Source organism: Nuphar pumila, chromosome 15, assembly GCF_984573655.1.
Source record: "Nuphar pumila chromosome 15, dmNupPumi1.hap1.1, whole genome shotgun sequence".
Lineage (NCBI taxonomy): Eukaryota > Viridiplantae > Streptophyta > Magnoliopsida > Nymphaeales > Nymphaeaceae > Nuphar > Nuphar pumila.
This window is the reverse complement of record NC_143263.1, coordinates 29,285,664-29,305,058: the sequence shown is the minus strand read 5'-3', so window position 1 is coordinate 29,305,058 and position 19,395 is coordinate 29,285,664. Positions and strand designations below refer to the sequence as shown.

Genomic DNA, 19,395 nt, shown 5'->3' with positions numbered 1-19,395 from the left:
CCGATGCCAAAACGTCGTTACTTCCTACACGGCCACGCGCAGCGGGAATGCGTGGCAGTGGGCCCATAACCCATTGTTGGGAGAAAGCCCTGTGAAAACAAATAGACAGGGAGCATACCTGGATTCGCCATTGATTGTGTAGGTGATTCGGCGTTCTCCTTAGCCGGTCGACGCCCACAATGAGCTCAGGCCTAATGTCGACGGTGAGCAGGACCCGTTCTGCTGCTCCTGTATGCAGAACAATATTTGGCAGGGAATTGTTATGAAATCTCATCATTTTCGTAACCCCAAAACCACTTTATATAATGGAGAATTGGGCAGTTACCTGAATGTGGTGTCTCCACATTCACGTAACTCCCACCCACTACCTCCATTATCCAGTCACTTACGTGACCCACTAACAGGGTGTTAAACCGGGTCAGATTGCGGGTTGGACCTGTAACCCATAATGTCCAACATATTATACTCTGATTCATTGCAATTTTCACATGTTGGAGTTTCCTAGAGAGATGGTTGCATAAAAAACTGACATAGATTGGAGCAAGATGTGCAACTGGAACCATTCGTTTTTTATGTTTGGACTTTTTCCATTATTTTAATTTTGGTATCAAGTTTATGGATTTTAGTGAGAGATAAATACATTTTCCATTTTCTCTATAATTAATATTTATGTAGAATCTCAGTCTGAAAGATTGATTATGTTTCTATGAATATTTGCTTTAATTTCTTACATACTTTCGTTAGATTCTTAGCTAGCTTGACCTAGCGTAGCATAGAGTTGACATAGATCGCGGTGTTGATGTGCAATCCCACTATGAGTTTCCTACATCAAAGTAGTATTATAGCAGGTTTCTCCACTGAATTGACTCGTTTAAAGTGACAGGAGAGTCCAGTGTTTGAATCAATGATCAAGGAGATCAACGGTTGCATTTATCGACTTGATATCAAAGTGACTGCAGGATTCGCAGAGATGGATCAGGAGATCATACAAATCAGAGAGCCCTTAATGATTTGTCTGCTAATAGTAAGGCTAAGATGTAGAATCTTCAATATCATACAAATGTGAACCAATGAGTGGGCAAAGGTTCAATAACCTTAATCCATCCCCCCCTTCCATCGTTTGAGGCTTCTCCATGATGAGAAGCACTGAATCGGTTCAGCTGCGAATGGTTAGCTTAGTCTAGTAACCTGTGTTTTCCAACCAGTTGAACTGCTCTCAAGAACCAGTTTTGGTTGGAAGAACCGGCTTCACCATTCAAACTTTTTTTATGGGCAATGAGAGAGAGAGAGAGGGGGTCATGCATGGGCCAACCCAATGAATAACTGAGCTTTTCCAATACCTAGTTTGCTTTGCTAGCTATTTGACCAAACCAGGTTTTGGATGCAAAACTTGTTTGACACTCAAAACCAGGTTTTCAACCTGGTTTTATGTGTCATGGAAACTAACAGAATCGGATAGTGATCCAAGAATTTTTTTCAAAAGGTCAGGCGCTTTTCATAAAATTTTGAAAAGTCAAAATGGTCACAGGTAATTTTGCCAAAAGCTAGGCACCTATGTGACTTTCCCACTTAAATATGTGTTAGCAGCACATTGTATTGAAGTTGTTTATCCTATACAAAAACATGATTTGCGTAGGTTGCAATGAAACAAACAAACAAACATAGAATCTAAAATGGTTGGTTTCTAACAAATTAGCAGCAGTTTGAAACTAATGAAAGAGGTGAAGGACAATCATGGGAGAAAGTGCGATTATAATTTTGCAATTTGTAAATAGTAACAATTAACAAGTTTCCAAGTTTTCATGAATTCAATTAATTATCTTTCTATTTTTCATATAAAATTAATGTAACTAATTAGTTAGATAGTAATAATTATCAAGCTACTATGCAATAATTACTTCTTCTTTTTTTAATTTTTAAGTTATTACAGAATTATTAAATAACTCAGGCCCATTGACCCGGACCGGTACATAAGGGGCCCGGTCCTAAAACTTTGCCCCATATTATCACTTATTATCATCTCTCACATGATGTTTGGTAGATAAATTGGTTTCTTTCCGTCATTTGACCTAAAAGTTTTAGTACAGTTGTAATATTATGGAAGTAACTGGTTGACACCATCCCTTAATCTTATGTTATTCGAACAACACGGATTGACAATCAAATTTATCATGCATGTTTTTAAACCATTGCAAATACAAATTTATCACTAAGTGTATTTCTGTGTTGCTTATGACTAAGTGCATAGAATCATTCCAACAGAATTTTTTCTCACTTATGCCCTGAGTTTTCATTTTGGGAAATTTTCTTTTACCAACAGTTCCAAAAATGAATCTGACTTCTCTAAAATTCTAGATATGAGTCAAACTTTTCATGAAAACAGTCATATAGGACCTCGAGTAAACATTTATCATCTTGGATAACGTGATTCTTTCTTGGTATCCATCATTTTTCTTTTAATATTAAAAATGCTCGTTTATTTTCATAAAAAACGAAAAAGTAACAGTTTGAAAAAGTAAACTCACTGTGGCAATTCTTCTATTTAAACTTGGAGCTTGGAATCATCAATTATGTAGGTCCCATTTTGCCTTGGTGGTTAGAGTAGCCCTCCAATTGCAAATGATTGCATTGAACAAGTCAAGGGAGAAGCTAGTTGTGGCAATTCTTCTATTTAAACTTGCTTACTCCTTATTCTGGATATTTTGAAAAAAAAAAAGTCCTGCCTTATTGGGTTTGTTAAAAAGGTCCTAACCTTTCTTGCTATTATGGCAAACTGGTCCTTCTGTTACAGAGGCATTAGCTAATCATGGTCAGACGTTCACCATGATTAGATGACATTGTAAAATGACTGTCATGCCCTGGGCATCCAGAATTGAGCATGAAGTTCCACAAGAACACCGTGTTCTCCCAAACCCTAACCATATCGGCTTTGGATTTTAATCAATTGCATGTTCTTGTTTGCCATAATTTTTTTCTTTTTTCTTGTGTTGGATTAGGTTTTTCGATTTTGTTTGAGTGCATTTTTCCTTTTGGTTCTGTAGTTGTAGGGCGGAGCTACATGCTGTCCAAGGTGCCCACCCTGACCTGGAAATCCCCGTTAAGGGGGGTTTGGGTCAGGGTGCGTATAGTGGCAACCCTGACCCAAATGTTGTGTCGTTCCCTTCTCTCTCTCTCTCTCTCTTATATATATACATATGAGAACATGTGTGCTCACCCTAACTTGGATTTCTAGATCCTCCTTGAGATTTGCAACATCTGTACAGTGAGAATATGAGGCCTCCCTTGATGGAGAGCCTCAGCGATGGGGTATTGATAATCTGTCTATTCTGAATTGAGTATATTTATGATTTTTCTGTGGAATAGTGGTTGTCGCTGAAAAACTAAGTCTTGTTTTGCATTGGTTTTCTCTCATTAGGTTTTTGTTTTGGGTTTTCAACAATCTAAGGGATCAATAAGTCTCCCCCTTTGAGGAAAAGAAACATCACGTTCCATTGCAATATCAATATAATCTTATCAAAGGTTGTCTTGTCTTCTTTTCTTTTGTTTGGAGGCTAAAGAAACTTTGGAGGCTTCCTCACATTTTTTCAATTCCAAAGACAATGTTTTGGTACAAGAGAATAAAAAATGCCTCAGGTTAAGTTGTTTACAGATGAAGGAGGTGCACGCCCAAGTAGTTTTACAAAAGGTCACTTAACCTCAATGATGAATTTGAGAGAGTTAACAAAAAAAGGCAGGTACCAAGTTGTGGTCAGTCTTTTTTGAGAGGGTGGTGTATGTTCGCCCCCGATGATTCACTGAATCCCATGTCTGTGTTCGGGGGGATGAATGAGTGTCACGTATTTACGCACATGGGGCTCGTATTCCCGTGTATGTTGATATAACTTTGCATCGGACTATGGTGTTGTTGCAAAGACTTAAGTACCCTTTCTTGCTATTCTTGCCATAAAACGACGGTTTGAGAAAATGACAAAAATGTCCTTCATTCAAAAAAAAAGAAAACAAACGGTTCAAAAAAAGAACAAACATGTCCTCCATTCAGCAAGTCTCTGCACTGCAGGATTATCTGAGAAAGGAATCCCCCCTAGAGAAAGCCATGAACATCAACCCTCTCTCCCTTCTCTTTTTGCTTCTGTGCACATCCAGCAGACGATCTTACACTGCTCCAGCAAGCATCGACTGACCTGCACACTGACTGTAGCATGGTTCAACTTGATGAGTTGTAGAGCCTGATTCAGAGATTTTGCCCTTACAGGAGGGGGGTTTGGGGGCTCCCACTGGTGTGGGTAGCATCGTTCAACTTAATAAGTTGTGGAGCTAGATTCAGAGATTTTGCCCCTACAGGAGGAGGGTTTGGGGGCTTCCCCCGGTGCAATAAAGTGTTTTGTTTAATCGTGGTGCTCATGTTTCCTTCGGTTGTTTCTTGCTAAAGGGTTTCGTAACACCCTTTCCCACGATTTTTCTATTTTTTTTTCTGGTTTGAAGATGGTGACTTCTGAAAGTTATTGTTCAATTTCAAAAAATGAATCTGTTATAGAGATCGGATTTCAAATCCGTAAAAAACAGTGTCTTTCTTATTGAGTTTAGTTTATTTTTGATAATTTCAACAATTTTTATGGTCATTTCATTCTCCATTTTGATTAAAAACCAGACCCCTATTATTCTTCATTATTTGAGTTACACAGGTTTTTAGTTCATTTTGCAAGATTTATATCTCTCCAATGGGAGATCATTTTCCAAATCTGCAAAAAGATTTTTTTTATTTGTCTAGTTTATATCTAGAAAGTTTTATAACTGTTTATACATATTTGATATTTTAAATTTGTTAAAATTGAGGACTGGTTACAAATTAATCTTATTTAACCATGATTAAACAAAATAGTTTCAGTTTTTTATATATTTGAAATATCAAATAATATATAAAGTTATAAAAATTTTCAGATATAAACTAGACAAGTTAAGAAAAAAAACCCTTTTTTACAGATTTGTAAAATGATCTCCCGTTGGGGAGATATGACTCTTGCAAAATGAACTAAAAACCTGAGTATCTAAAATGATATAGTGTGACAGAGTCTTGGTTTTTGACCAAAAACAGGTATGAACTTACCATAAAAATTGCTTAAAATTGACAGAAATAAACTAGACTTAATAACGAAGATGCCTCTTTTTACGGATCGGAAATCCGATCTCCGATTAGAGAGATACGCCCCCGACAAGTTGGTCTTGATTCAAATAACGATTTACGCATGACGGCTTACTGAATAACACTACAAATCGCTATAGAAATTTATAGTGTATTTCATGAGTCACTATAGCAATTTGTGGTGTTGTTCAGTAAATCATTATGTGTAAATCGCTATTGTGACTTATAGTATTTTCAGTAAATCGTTGTGCGATTTACGGCGTAAATCGCTACCTAAATTAAGACCAACTTGTCGGGGGCATATATCCCTAATCGAAGATCGGATTTCAAATTCGAAAAAAGTGGTATCCTTCTTATTGAGTCTAGTTTATTTCTGTCAATTTTTAGCAATTTTTATGGTCATTTGTTTTCCCATTTTGATTAAAAACCAGACCCCTATTATTCTCCATTATTCAAGTAGTACATATTTTTAGTTCATTTTACGAGAGTCATATCTCCCCAATAAAATATCATTTTCTAAATCTGTAAAAGGGTTTTCTTTTTTTATGTGTTTAGTTTATATCTGAAAATTCTTATGACTGTTTATACATATTTGATATTTTAAATTTATTAAAATTCAGGACTGGTTACAGATTAATCTTATTTAACTATAATTAAACAAAATAGTTTTGGTTTTTTATATATTTGAAATATCAAATAAATATATAAAGTTATAAAAAATTCTAGATATAAACTAGACAAATAAAGAAAAAAAAACCTTTTTACAGATTTGAAAAATGATCTCCCGTTGGGGAGATATGACTTTTGCAAAATGAACTAAAAACATGAGTAACTCAAACGATATAGAGTGTGATAGGGTCTTGGTTTTTGACCAAAAACAGATATGAAATTACCATAAAAATTGCTGAAAATTGGCAGAAATAAACTAAACTCAATAACAAAGACGTCGTTTTTTATGGATCGGAAATCCGATCTTCGGTTAGAGAGATATGCTCCCAACAAGTTGGTCTTGATTCATATAGTGATTTGTAGTATATTTCATGAGTCACTATAGCGATTTGTGGTGTTGTTCAGTAAATCATTATGTCTAAATCGCTATTGTGACTTACAGCGTTTTCAGTAAATTGTTGTGCGATTTACGGTGTAAATCGGTACCTGAAATAGGACCAACTTGTAGGGGGCATATCTCCCTAACCGGAGATCGGATTTCAAATTCGTAAAAAGCGGTATCTTTCTTATTGAGTCTAGTTTATTCTTGTCAATTTTAAGCAATTTTTATGGTCATTTGTTTTCTTATTTTGATTAAAAACTAGACCCCTATTATTCTACATTATTTGACTTGTAGAGGTTTTTAGTTCAATTTGCAAGAGTCATATCTCTCCAACGGGAGATCATTTTCCTAATCTGTAAAAAGGGTTTTTTTCTTTTATTTTGCTAGTTTATATCTGAAAATTAAAAACCAGACCTCTATTATTCTAAGTCCTAGATGCACATTGAATCGGGCTTGTGCTATGATTTTGAACTTGAGAAGAATGTATGCTTTTTAGAAATGCTTCAGAAAATTTAAAATTTCCTGAGTGAGTTTGGGAATGGATCTGAAAATATTCTTTAGGAAACGACCTTGAGATTCAGAAATTGATTTTGTATTGAAATTTACTGAAGAACATTATAAATTGCAATAGTGATTTAGTGAAGAATATTCTAAATCGCACAATGATTTTCTGAAAGACAATGTAAATCGCTAAAGAATATTGTAAATCGCATAATGATTTGCTAAAAGGCATTATAAATTGCACAACAATTTACTGAAAGATGTCACAAATCAAATGCCAGATTTAAAGTTTCATAATTTGAAATGAATTCGAATTGAAAGTTTTGAAATCAAAGATTCGTAAATCGAAGATTTGAAAATGGAATTTCAAGTCAAGTTTTTAGAATTTTGAGATTTGAATTGAATAGAGACTCGAGATTGGGGTAAAGAATTGAATTAAATATTTGAAATTGAAATAAAATTCAAAGTTAAAATGTAAAATTCAAAAATAGAAATTTAGAAATAAAATTGAAAACTGGAAATTGAAAATAGGTATTTGAAATAGGATTTAAAGTTAGAGGGAATTGAAAAATAAATTTGAATTTATGAAATAAAGTAAAACAATGATTTTAGGAATGAAAACGTTTTCAAAAATTATTTTAAAATTCACTTGGAAATTTGAAAAATGGTTTGAAAATGATGGAAAACAGTGATGCAATTCTATCTTAAATGATGAATGCTTTAAAGAATTTGTTTTAATTTGAATTTAGAAAGCAAATTTCATTCTTTAATAGAATTAAAATAAGATTATATTTTAATATATTCATGACTATGGTCACAAACATATTCTAATTTAATCTTTATTCAAATTCTAATAAGGAATAAAATTAATTTTGTGCCTTTATAGAATTAAAACAAGATTAAATTTTCATATATTCATGACTATGGTAAAAAATATACTTAGAATTAATCTTTATTTTGAATCCTAATAAAGAAAGGAAATGAATTTTTAGAAAATATGATGATTTTTTGAAAATGACTTGAGAGTGTAAGTACATTTTTATTTAATAAAGAATAATAATTCTAAGTATCATTCATATTTCGACTATGACCATAAATACAAAGTTTACTTAGTTTTACATATCCTCTTTTAAATGGTGCATATACCATTCATGTTTTACCATAGTGCTAATGAAAAATGAAAATAAAAATGCAATATATTAATTATGGAGAATGAAAACCTAAACTACAAGCTCATTCATTCTAAACTAGGCATAAAGTAAACTTCTCATAAATTGATTTATTACAACCCTTAAATGAATTGCAATAATTGAGATAATAACAAAGGAGAAATCATGTAAAATGAATAAACTTGTTATAAATAAATATAGGCTTTTTATGGATTTTTCCTCAATTATTGAAAATTTGAATAATATATCCAAAATTAGCCTTTTATGCCTCAGAAATAAAGAAAATCAGATAAAATAAAAGTAAATGATGTATAACTTTGCAAAGCATTTAAAAATGGTGCTTTGGAGTTTTGAACTTTTGAAATTAGGGTTTAAAACATGTAAATTCACTTTAAAACTTGAATTCAAAGTGAATTTAACCTTGAAATTGAGATTTTTTATGAAAATATATTGAAAATAATTGAAATCAAAGCAAATAAACTCCAAAGCAAATAAGTATAAATTAGACACATAAAAAAAAACCCTTTTTACTGATTTGGAAAATGATCTCCTATTGGAGAGATATAACTCTCGCAAAATAAACTAAAAAACCGTGCAACTCAAATAATGCAGAATAATAGTGGTCTAGGTTTTAATCAAAATAGGAAAACAAATGACTATAAAAATTGCTGAAAATTTACAGAAATAAACTAGACTCAATAAGAAAGACACCATTTTTTACGGATTTGAAATTCGATCTCCGGTTAGGGAGATATGTCCCTGACAAGTTGGTCTTAATTCAGGTAGCGATTTACGCCGTAAATCGCATAACGATTTACTGAAAACACTGTAAGTCACAATAACGATTTAGACATAATGATTTACTGCACAACACTATAAATCGCTATAGTGACTCATTAAATACACTACAAATCGTGTTATTCAGTAAGTCGTCACGCGTAAATCGCTATTTGAATCAAGATCAACTTGTCGGGGACGTATCTCTCTAACTGGATATCGGATTTCTGATCCGTAAAAAGCAACATCTTTGTTATTAAGTCTAGTTTATTTCTGCCAATTTTCAGAAATTTTTATAGTAATTTCTTATCTATTTTTGGTCAAAAACCAAGACCGTGTCACACTCTATATCGTTTGAGTTACTCATGTTTTTAGTTCATTTTGCAAGATCTGTAAAAAAAGTTTTTTTTTATTTGTCTAGTTTATATCTGGAAATTTTTATAACTTTATATATTTATTTGATATTTCAAAAATATAAAAAACCGAAACTATTTTGTTTAATCGTGGTTAAATAAGATTAATCTGTAACCTGTCCTGAATTTTAACAAATTTAAAATATCAAATATGTATAAATAGTTGTAAAAATTTCTAGATATAAACTAGACACATAAATAAAGAAAACCCTTTTTACAGATTTGGAAAATGATATTTCATTGAGGAGATATGACTCTCGCAAAATGAACTAAAAATATATGCAACTTAAATAATGCAGAATTATAAGGGTCTGGTTTTTAATCAAAATGGGAAAACAAATGACCTTAAAAATTGTTAAAAAATGACAAGAATAAACTAGACTCAATAAGAAAGACACCGTTTTTTATGGATTTGAAATCCGATCTCTGGTTAAGGAAATATGTCCCCGACAAGTTGGTCCTAATTTAGGTAGCGATTTACTGAAAATATTATAAGTCACAATAACGATTTACACATAATGATTTACTGAACAATACCACAAATTGCTATAGTGACTCATGAAATACACTACAAATCGCTATAGCAATTTGTAGTGTTATTCAGTAAGCCGTCATGCGTAAATCGCTATTTTAATCAAGACCAACTTGTCGGAGGCGTATCTCCCGAACCGGAGATCGGATTTTCGATCCGTAAAAAGCGGCATCTTTGTTATTGAGTCTAGTTTATTTCTGAGAATTTTCAATAATTTTTATGATAAGTTCATACCTATTTTTGGTCGAAAACCAAGACTTTATCACACTTTATATCGTTTTAGATACTCAGGTTTTTAGTTCATTTTGCAAGAGTCATATCTCCCCAGCGGAAGATCATTTTACAAATCTGTAAAAAGGATTTTTTTTATTTACTTGTCTAGTTTATATCTGAAAATTTTTATAACTTTATATATTTATTTGATATTTCAAATATATAAAAAACTGAAACTATTTTGTTTTATCGTGGTTAAATAAGATTAATCTGTAACCAGTCCTGAATTTTAACAAATTTAAAATACCAAATATGTATAAACAGTTATAAAAATATTCAAATATAAACTATACACATAAAGAAAGAAAATCCTATTTACATATTTGAAAAATAATATTTCATTGGGGAGATATGACTCTCGCAAAATGAACTAAAAATATGTGCAACTTAAATAATGTAGAATAATAGGGGTCTGGTCTTTTATCAAAATGGGAAAACAAATGACCATAAAAATTGCTGAAAATTGACAAAAATAAACTAGACTCAATAAAAAAGACACTTCTTTTTACGGATTTAAAATCCGATCTCCGGTTAGGAAGATATGCCCCTAAAAAGTTGGTCCTAATTCAGGTATCAATTTACGCCGTAAATCGCACAACGATTTACTAAAAATACTATAAGTCACAATAGCGAGTTACACATAATAATTTACTGAACAACACCACAAATCGCTATAGTGACTCATGAAATGCACTACAATTTGTAGTGCTATTCAGTAAGCCGTCACGCGTAAATCGTTATTTGAATCAAGACCAACTTGTCGGGAGCGTATCTCCGTGACCAGAGATCGGATTTTCGATCCGTAAAAAGCGGCATCTTAGTTATTGAGTCTAGTTTATTTCTGCCAATTTTCACAAAATTTTATGGTCATTTTGTACCTATTTGTGATAAAAAACCAAGACCCTGTCACACTCTATATCGTTTGAGTTACTCAGGTTTTTTGTTCATTTTGCAATAGTCATATCTTCCCAACGGTGGATCATTTTTCAAATCTGTAAATAGAGTTTTCTTTCTTCACTTGGCTGGTTTATATTTGCAAATTTTTATAACTTTATAAACTCATTTGATATTTCAAATCTGTTAAAAACCGAAACTTGTTGCAGAATTTCAAGTTCTGTAAGAGGTTCATTTTCTGAAATTGAACGGTTACTTTCAGAAGTCACCATCTTCAAACCAGAAAAAAAAAATAAAAAAATCGTGAGAAAGGGTGTTACAAAAACCATTAGAAAGAAACAACCGAAGGAAACATGAGCACCATGATTAAACAAAATACTTTATTGCACCGGGGAAGCCCCCAAACCCCCCTCCTATAAGGGCAAAATCTCTGAATCAGGCTCCACAACTCATCAAGTTGAACCATGCTACAGTCAGTGTGCAGGTCAGTCGATGCTTGATGGAGCAGTGTAGGATTGTTTGCTAGATGTGCACAAAGTAGAAAAAGAAGAAAGAGAGAGAGGGTTGATGTTCATGGCCTTCTCCAGGGGGGATTCCTTTCTCGGATAATCCTGCAGTGCATCAAGTTGAATGATGCTATCCATGCTGGGAAGAGCCCCCAAACCCCCCTCCTGTAAGGGCAAAAACTATGCTACTCACGCTGGGAGGAGCCCCCAAAACCCCCTTCTGTAAGGAAAAAAACTCTGAATCAGGCTCCACATCTCATCAAATTGAATGATGCTACCCACGCTGGGAAGAGCCACCAAACCCCCCTCCTGTAAGGGCAAAAACTATGTTACCCACGCTGAGAGGAGCCCCCAAACCCCCCTCCTGTAAGAGCAAAAACTATGCTACCCACGCTGGGAGGAGCCCCCAAACCCTCCTCCTGTAAGGGCAAAAACTCTGAATCAGGCTCCACAACTCATCAAGTTGAATGATGCTACCCACGCTGGGAGGTGCCCTCAGACCCCCCTTCTGTAACGGTAAAAACTCTGAATCAGGCTCCACAACTCTTCAAGTTGAATGATGTTACCCACGCTGGGAGGAGCCCCAAGACCCCTCTCTTGTAAGGGTAAAAACTCTGAATCAGGATTCACAACTCATTTAGTTGAATGATGCTACCGACGTTGGGAGGAGCCCCCAAACCCTCCTCCTGTAAGAGTAAAAACTCTGAATCAGGCTCCACAACAGTCAATGTACAGCTCAGTTGGTGCTTGATGGAGCAATGTAGGATCTTCTGTTGGATGTGCACAAAAACAGAAAGAGAAGGGAGAGAGAGAATGAGAGGGTTGATGTTCATGGCCTCCTCCAGGGGAGATTTCTTTCTCGGATAATCTTACAGTACAGATATTGGGTCTTAAATAATCATCTTCGGGGCACTTAAGTCTTTACAACCACTCCTTTTTTAGAATTGTCATTTTTTTTTGCACCAATGGAGGAGAGGGTACTTAAGTCTTTGCAATCACATCAAACTCTAACGCTAATTAATGCTGACAAACATGGGGATACGAGACGCACATGCTTACATACGTGGTGCTCTTTGGGGGCCCCGAACATGAGATGTAGCTAACTGCCCTGTTCGGGGGGGGAACATATAACCTGCTTCGGTCTTTTTTTCCTTTGTTATCTGTGTTTACTCCGTTTACTCAAAAGTCTTCCTAAAGGACTAAGCGGTTGAGTCATAGCCCATCACATGACAGCATTGCATGGGGCTCACATGTCACATAACCGCTCCTAATTCTCACATGGGAGCTAGGCTGGGATAAGGTGATATTGAAAATCATCGTCACCACACACTTGTACCAAGGCACGTCAGTACTCCACAATGCCTCATGGTACGAAAAATGCCCTTGAGAGGAGCCTAAAAGTAAGTATACCACTGGGGTTTGAACAATTCTTCTATTTAAACTTGGAGCTTGGAATCATCAATTATAAGGGTCCCATTTGCCTTGGGGTCAGAATAGCCCTCCAATTGTAAATAATTGCATTGAACAAGTCAAGGGAGAAGCTAGTTGTGGCAATTCTTCTATTTAAACTTGCTTACTCCTTATTCTGGATACCATCTGCTGATCTTTGCACAGTACTCATCATGGCCTTTACCTTCTCTGCCGATTCCCACATCTTCCTAACAGACAATGGACGATGGAAATCCAAGAATAAGAAGATGGTGAATAAAGTTGAAGTTGGTTTCATTTTACTCTTGCTGGTGGCTCTCTTTGTGTCTACAGTTGATGGCCAATCTTGTAAGCTTTCTTTGCATTCATTTTGATATTTGCTTTCCTGTTTCTTTCAAACATTGGATGAATAATGGCTTCAAAATCTGAACATATGGCAATTACTTCCCTTGTTTTGACAATGAGAATCCTGACCTCAGAGTGAAGTGGGCATTTTTAGCAGAGCCAACTCTTGCAAATGGGACTTGAGGTCACCAAAGTCACTTCAGTCCCATGTGTTGTTTTGGGACGAACCACTTTGGGTTACTCTTTAAGTTTGGCTATTCAGATGGTTTTCATTCGTTTGGTGATGTTTAACGCCATTCAGAGCCGGACCTGTAAAGAGGCCAATGAGGCTTGGGGGCCCATTTTTTCCCTCCGCCTCAGGCCCCATAAAACACAGGTACGGCTCTGACGCCATTTTCTGGAAGCGGTAAAAGTGTCCACAGAAAAAAAATGACTCATCTTATCACATGGAAATTGAAAAGAATCTGATGTACAGCTGAGAAAAATATCACCACCATTTCTCGACCTGGCCCATATTTGAAACAAACACGGAGAAAAAAATCTTGGATTATTTTCCACTACGTGTTTTGTACGGTTAACCCTAGAAAAGAGGGATGAATAGTTGGAGCTCGGACTATTTTTCTCGGATAATAAAGGCTGAGATACGCTGTTGTTTTCACTAATGTTCTCCTCTTTCTACAAGATAATGGGCCATGCCTTATCAAATAACTCAAATGGTAAAAAACAGTTTACGTCATATACATTTATCAGCTTGACAGAGGTCTCCGATTACCGCATGGGATACCACCTCAGTGGAAGAACAGTTTCATTTTATGGCTTTTAAGAAAGGGGGATAGAAAATCGGCTTCTATCGGCCGATAGAAAATAGATACGATACTAACTTGAATAGGCAATGTTTTAATGAATGTAAAAAAATTGCCTAAAATTAAATTTTTAATATTATTTTAAAGGTTTTAACATGTGCCATGCTGTGATAGAAACAAAATATGGATATTAAAGAAAACCTTTCTTTTCTCCACTTCACCAGCTGGATACGAAGGAAAGAATTATTCATATCTAGAAAGGGGGCCACCTGCATTGATGACTTCGGTGGAGAGCAGGCTATACTATTTATTATATGAAAGAGCCCCTCACATTCTCTTGTTTAGTCCTACTACAACGGTGAATGGATGGATGGATGGCCCTTTTTCCAACTGTAAAAAACATGCCAAGTTGAAAATCATATAGGTAGGTATATATATATATATATATATACAGAGAGAGAGAGAGAGAGAGTGTTATTTTCCTCAACCTTAAAAGAAAGGCCTGACCACTCGTGTTATTTTCCTTTCTGTCTTTAATTTAATTGTTAATGTTTCTTTGGGTTTGAGAATGTCATGCTAAAATCGCTTTAAAATGCCACTATTTGTTCGTGTTCCACTTGATAGACTTTCTCCAACAGCTACAGGATTGGACAGGTCAAGTAATTTCACAAAAGAGAAATGCTATGCAGGCCCCATGAAGGTCCGACTTCACTGACCAATAATAATTTCATACTACTAAAAGCTCCTCTATTGGTAGAGCCGGTTCTACCCTTTGAAGTCTTTCATTAAAAAATAAAAATGAATATTTTTCTCTCATTTTTTCTGCTTTGCATCTAAAGCTTCTTAATGATTAGGTCTCTTGGAGTCTCCCATTAGAAAACAAAACAAAAATGAATACTTTTCTCTCATTTTTTCTGCTTTTACATTTAAAGATTCTTAATGATTAGGTCTCTCTCTTTTCAACCTTGTCGTGAAAATAGATATTACCAAATTGGATTACATAATGGTCATAGTGGTCATTAGGGTGGCAAAACCTGACACGACCCCCAAACCCCACCCGCCAACCCGCCTCTTAGGCGGGTTCGGGTTAAGCTATAAACGGGTTCGTGTCATAAACGGGTCGACCCACCTGACCCATTTATTAAATCGGGTCGGGTTCGTGTTAGGGGCATGCCAACCCGGCTGACCCATTTAATAAACAGGTTAGGCGGGCGGGTCAACCAGACCACCCGACCCACCAACCCGCCCGCTAACCCGCCAACCTGTTTACCCGACCCAACCCGTTTATTAAATGGGTTGGCGGGTCGTGTCGGGTTACCCGTTTAAAAATGGGTCGGGTTCGTGTTTGCCACAGCCGACCCGTTTAATAAACGGGTTGGGTTCGGGTTGAGGTATGCTGACCCACCAACCCGACCCGATTGCCACCCCTAGTGGTCATGGATTTAGCAAATCCTCAAACTCTTTAAAATCCATTAAGGATTCCCCACTTTCATAGTTATGTGGCTTTTACCCTCATAAATGAACTGAGAAGGTGGCGTGAATTGAAGTTGACAAAGTTCATGTTTGGTTTCCAAACAATTTTGGAAGTGGAGATTCCACACTTACCACTCCGGTGACCTTCGTTAGTCACTTTCGGAACAAAGCCTTAGATTCATTCAATCCTGATATTAAAGTGAAGTTGGCTTAGACCTTCTATCTCTATGCAGCATAGGGTTAATAAGGATTAGACATGAATCAGATCATGCTTGATATGAAAAAAAAATTAATTTGTACAATGGACTTGGATATGAGTTTGGATCCCAATCAGTTTCAATGAAATTATATCACATCTAGTATAAAATATTAATGCTATTAGTGCATCTAACAAAAGAAAACTGAAACAAGGCTTTTTTTATATGTAAACAATGAAAACGTATCAGACTTGATTTGAGCCCAATCAAGGATCCAATATAAAATATTATTGATTCAAGAATAATTAACATGACTAAACCAATCCAAACATGATAACTGTTGAGAGAAAGAGACCTTCCCCATTTTAAATAGTAATAGACTCTACCGGTGGAGTCAGTTCCACCACTTGATCCCTTCCATATGATATAACCGGATTTATGGTGAAATCATCAAAGAGAGTGCTGATTTTCACAATGGAGGCTGATGATTTGATGGCATAGATGGTTGTAATTTCAAAACACAATGTGTTTTATTAAATGACCTTGTTTGTCCTCCATTTGAGTTCGTTTACACTTTACTGTTACAGGAATTGGATCCAATCTATATCTAAATGGATTAAGCCCACCCACGGGGAGAGACCTCTCCCACAAGGAAACCTCTATACACGTTGGAAAAGGTTTCTCTCATAAAGAAACCAATCAAGATAAGAGTGAAGTGATTAAGAAGGTTCAAAAGACAAACAATCCTTTGTTGTTAAAGATTCCTTAGATGAAAGGGTTACAAAAACTTTTGCAACTTATAGTTATTTAATGGAACCTCCTCTCTCTAAAATTAATTGAGAGAGAAAGAGGAGATAACCTTCCTGTGTGAAGTGCATTGAGTGAGCTTTCATTTACAATAACCCACTAAAAGGAAATGGGTTTCATTCATCCCCATCTTCATACCACTTTTTGAGATTTCATTGATGCAAGTTGTTTAATTTGATCAAATCAGACTCGGTGGTTCATTTATTAACTAAAAGAGAGCATTTTCCAGCTCCAGCACAGTCACCAGACACAGGTGGAGAGTATCCATCGCCGCCAGCCCCGACCGGTTATGCTCCACCACCTGCTCCACAAGGTATGCTCCGTACTTCTGTTGCAATGTTTGATGTAGTGTATAGCTAGCTCGTCCATGATGTCGTCGGCTCTCTTATGTATAGTCACAATCTTAAGTTTACCAGGTCGATCTTCAGTCTCATATGTTCACCTCAATATCAATAAGTTTACTAGGTTGATCTGAACGCGAATAATTGTAGATAAGATATTGTCCAAATTCAGATAACACTAGATCACATAAGCTGAGGCCTAGTCTGAATACAGATCTGGATGCGGATTAGACTCATATCTACCAAAAATAACTGGTGATGAACCTTAATATATGGATCGGAGGTCCATGCTAACCTGATCCATATGCACCTTTACGGTTGATGCCCATGATAAGATGACTTATGCCTCTTGAAGACATATCTGCTCTCAAGTCCCAATAACCGTGAGCGAGGATTTACCATTATCATATTGCTTTAGATCTCTTAACGATGGATGAATTCTTACAACCTGATTCTGAATTTGGATGGATATAACTTTGTTATATCTCTTAACACTGGATTTGGTAATGCCAATATCCGGGCCAGATTTAGCCCATTCACTTATTCATGGGAGGCTAATTAAGTTGAGGGAGATGGATGGACACATGAAGAAAAACTTCCACAAATGTTGAGATTTTCCAGCTATGTCCCATGTATCTGCCCTCTTGAACGTGTCATTTGGTCCCATGCAAGTCTTTCAAGATCATGCCTGATACAGAAAAAATATTGAAATTAATTTGTACGATGGATTCTATTATGAGCTTGGATCTTAATGAGTTACAATGGAATTGGGTCAAATCTGGTACAAAATATTAATGATATTAGTGGATCTAGTAAAAGAACCACCTTATGTTTTCCCGTTTCAATATATATAATCTGACATTAAACTATTTGTATTTAACATTAGATGAATTCAAAAAAAAAAAATTAAATGACTAAAATAGACTTTAAGAAATGACATCTTTTAAAATACATAGTTTTTTGACATAATAAGTCTTTTGAAGTTTAAAAAAAAAAGTCAAAACTTTTTTTTTTTCAAAAAATTAACTTTATAAATATATGAAAGTTACCATTTTGATCATAAAAGATAACCATGGATTTTAAAAATAGCATTCTTTTAAAGATATTGTAGTTACTTTCATAAGGTTGAATTCATCTAATGTTAAATACAACTTGTTTAACGTTATATTAAGTTTATACATTAGCTATCATTGTGGGTAAGGAGCCCCTTAGTTCGAACTTATAGGGTGGGATGGTTTTGACCAAATTTGACCTCATGGATGTCTTCAACATGGCAGAATGGTTAGAATTAACTCTTAGATCATAGGTTTTTGACGTAAAAATGTTTTTTTAGATTTGAAAATTTACATGGTGTAGACAATTGATTTTTTTCCTTATAAAATCTAGATATATGACAAAAGAACATGATCCAAAGGTCAATTTCTACTAAACTTGTTGTATAAATAACTTTCATAGGGTCAGAGGTATAAAAAAGTAAAAAACACAAAAATGTTACTTTTGTTTTAAATAAGATATAACATACCAAAATATTTACTCAAAAAATTACAAAAAGCAGAATTACTTAATACTAATCAGAGTGAATATGTTGGGCAACTTACAAACGTTCGAGACAGGCTTTTATCCATTAGGAAATGAAGCCTCATTCCAAATAATTATTACAACCCATGAATAATCATCAAGTTTTAAAATTGCTAAATGAGCAAATTAAAATCAGAGTTTAAATAGGACATCTTCAAAAAAATATGATTTCATTGTGCTACCCGCAGTGATTCCTACAATCACTCTTGAGATTATCATTCACTTCCTAAAAAATGATAATATGGAGGGGGTCACCCCAACCTGCACTCGGGTGATCCAGTAATATTCACAACCTCAAACTAATGTGCATAAGACACCCATCATGGTTTTCTCTGAAAACCAAAAGCTCATACATGAGCCAAGCATTTGTGCAAAAAAACTTAATTTTATAATTTTGGGTATACATACCATAACCCATTTTTGCTCTTTAGCAACTACACACCCAGTTCAAGGTAGTACACATGTATATGCCTCATGATACTATCATGAGATATCACACAAAAATTCCATTGATCATTTTGATCAAATGGCACCACACGAGTTTTGTGGAACCGCGTGTTTAGCTCTTTGCACAACATTGTCCCTGCAAATATTTATCAATAATATATAACAATTCATGCATTGAACAATAATCGAGACATGCACATACATCAACCAAACCACAAACGAGGCAAGATGCTATACATATATTTCAATCCTTGCCATATTTATGATCGTATCTAATTACTCACATAATAAAGTTTTCACAACTTGAATTCAATAATTGCATTAAAGCGAATCCGACCAGAAAATTCTATGTCATAACGAGTTTCCAACTTATAGTAAACCCGTACACATAATCTTCCTTGGTTCACACAACACATGCACCAAAACAGTTCACTTACTAGAATTTACTTATAAGTCATTTTTTTTAATACCAGATGAAATGGCTAAAAATATGTGATCGTGCCCATGCATATGCACAACACACGTGTTCCAGTGTGCTAGTGCAAGTGTATAGTAGAAAATCAGTCCAACCCATATATACATTTTTTTTATTTTTGAAAGGTAAGTTGGGGTTAGGTAGACCCCTACCAATTACCCAATTATACCATTGGGCTTTGAAATTGCAATGCCCTAATATAAGGTGATGTCTATTGGCTGCTCCCACAATCAGGTAGAGCCTGC

At 35.1% G+C, this 19,395-nt stretch overlaps 1 long non-coding RNA gene across 1 annotated transcript; it reads left to right on the top strand.

The window, feature by feature from the left end:
- The first annotated feature begins 12,843 nt into the window (after positions 1 to 12,843).
- LOC149814965 (uncharacterized) lies at positions 12,844 to 19,154 on the top strand. The gene is made up of 2 exons (XR_016427944.1): positions 12,844 to 13,032; positions 16,539 to 19,154. It is a non-coding gene; the product is annotated as an uncharacterized LOC149814965 (long non-coding RNA).
- Positions 19,155 to 19,395: the final 241 nt, after the last annotated feature.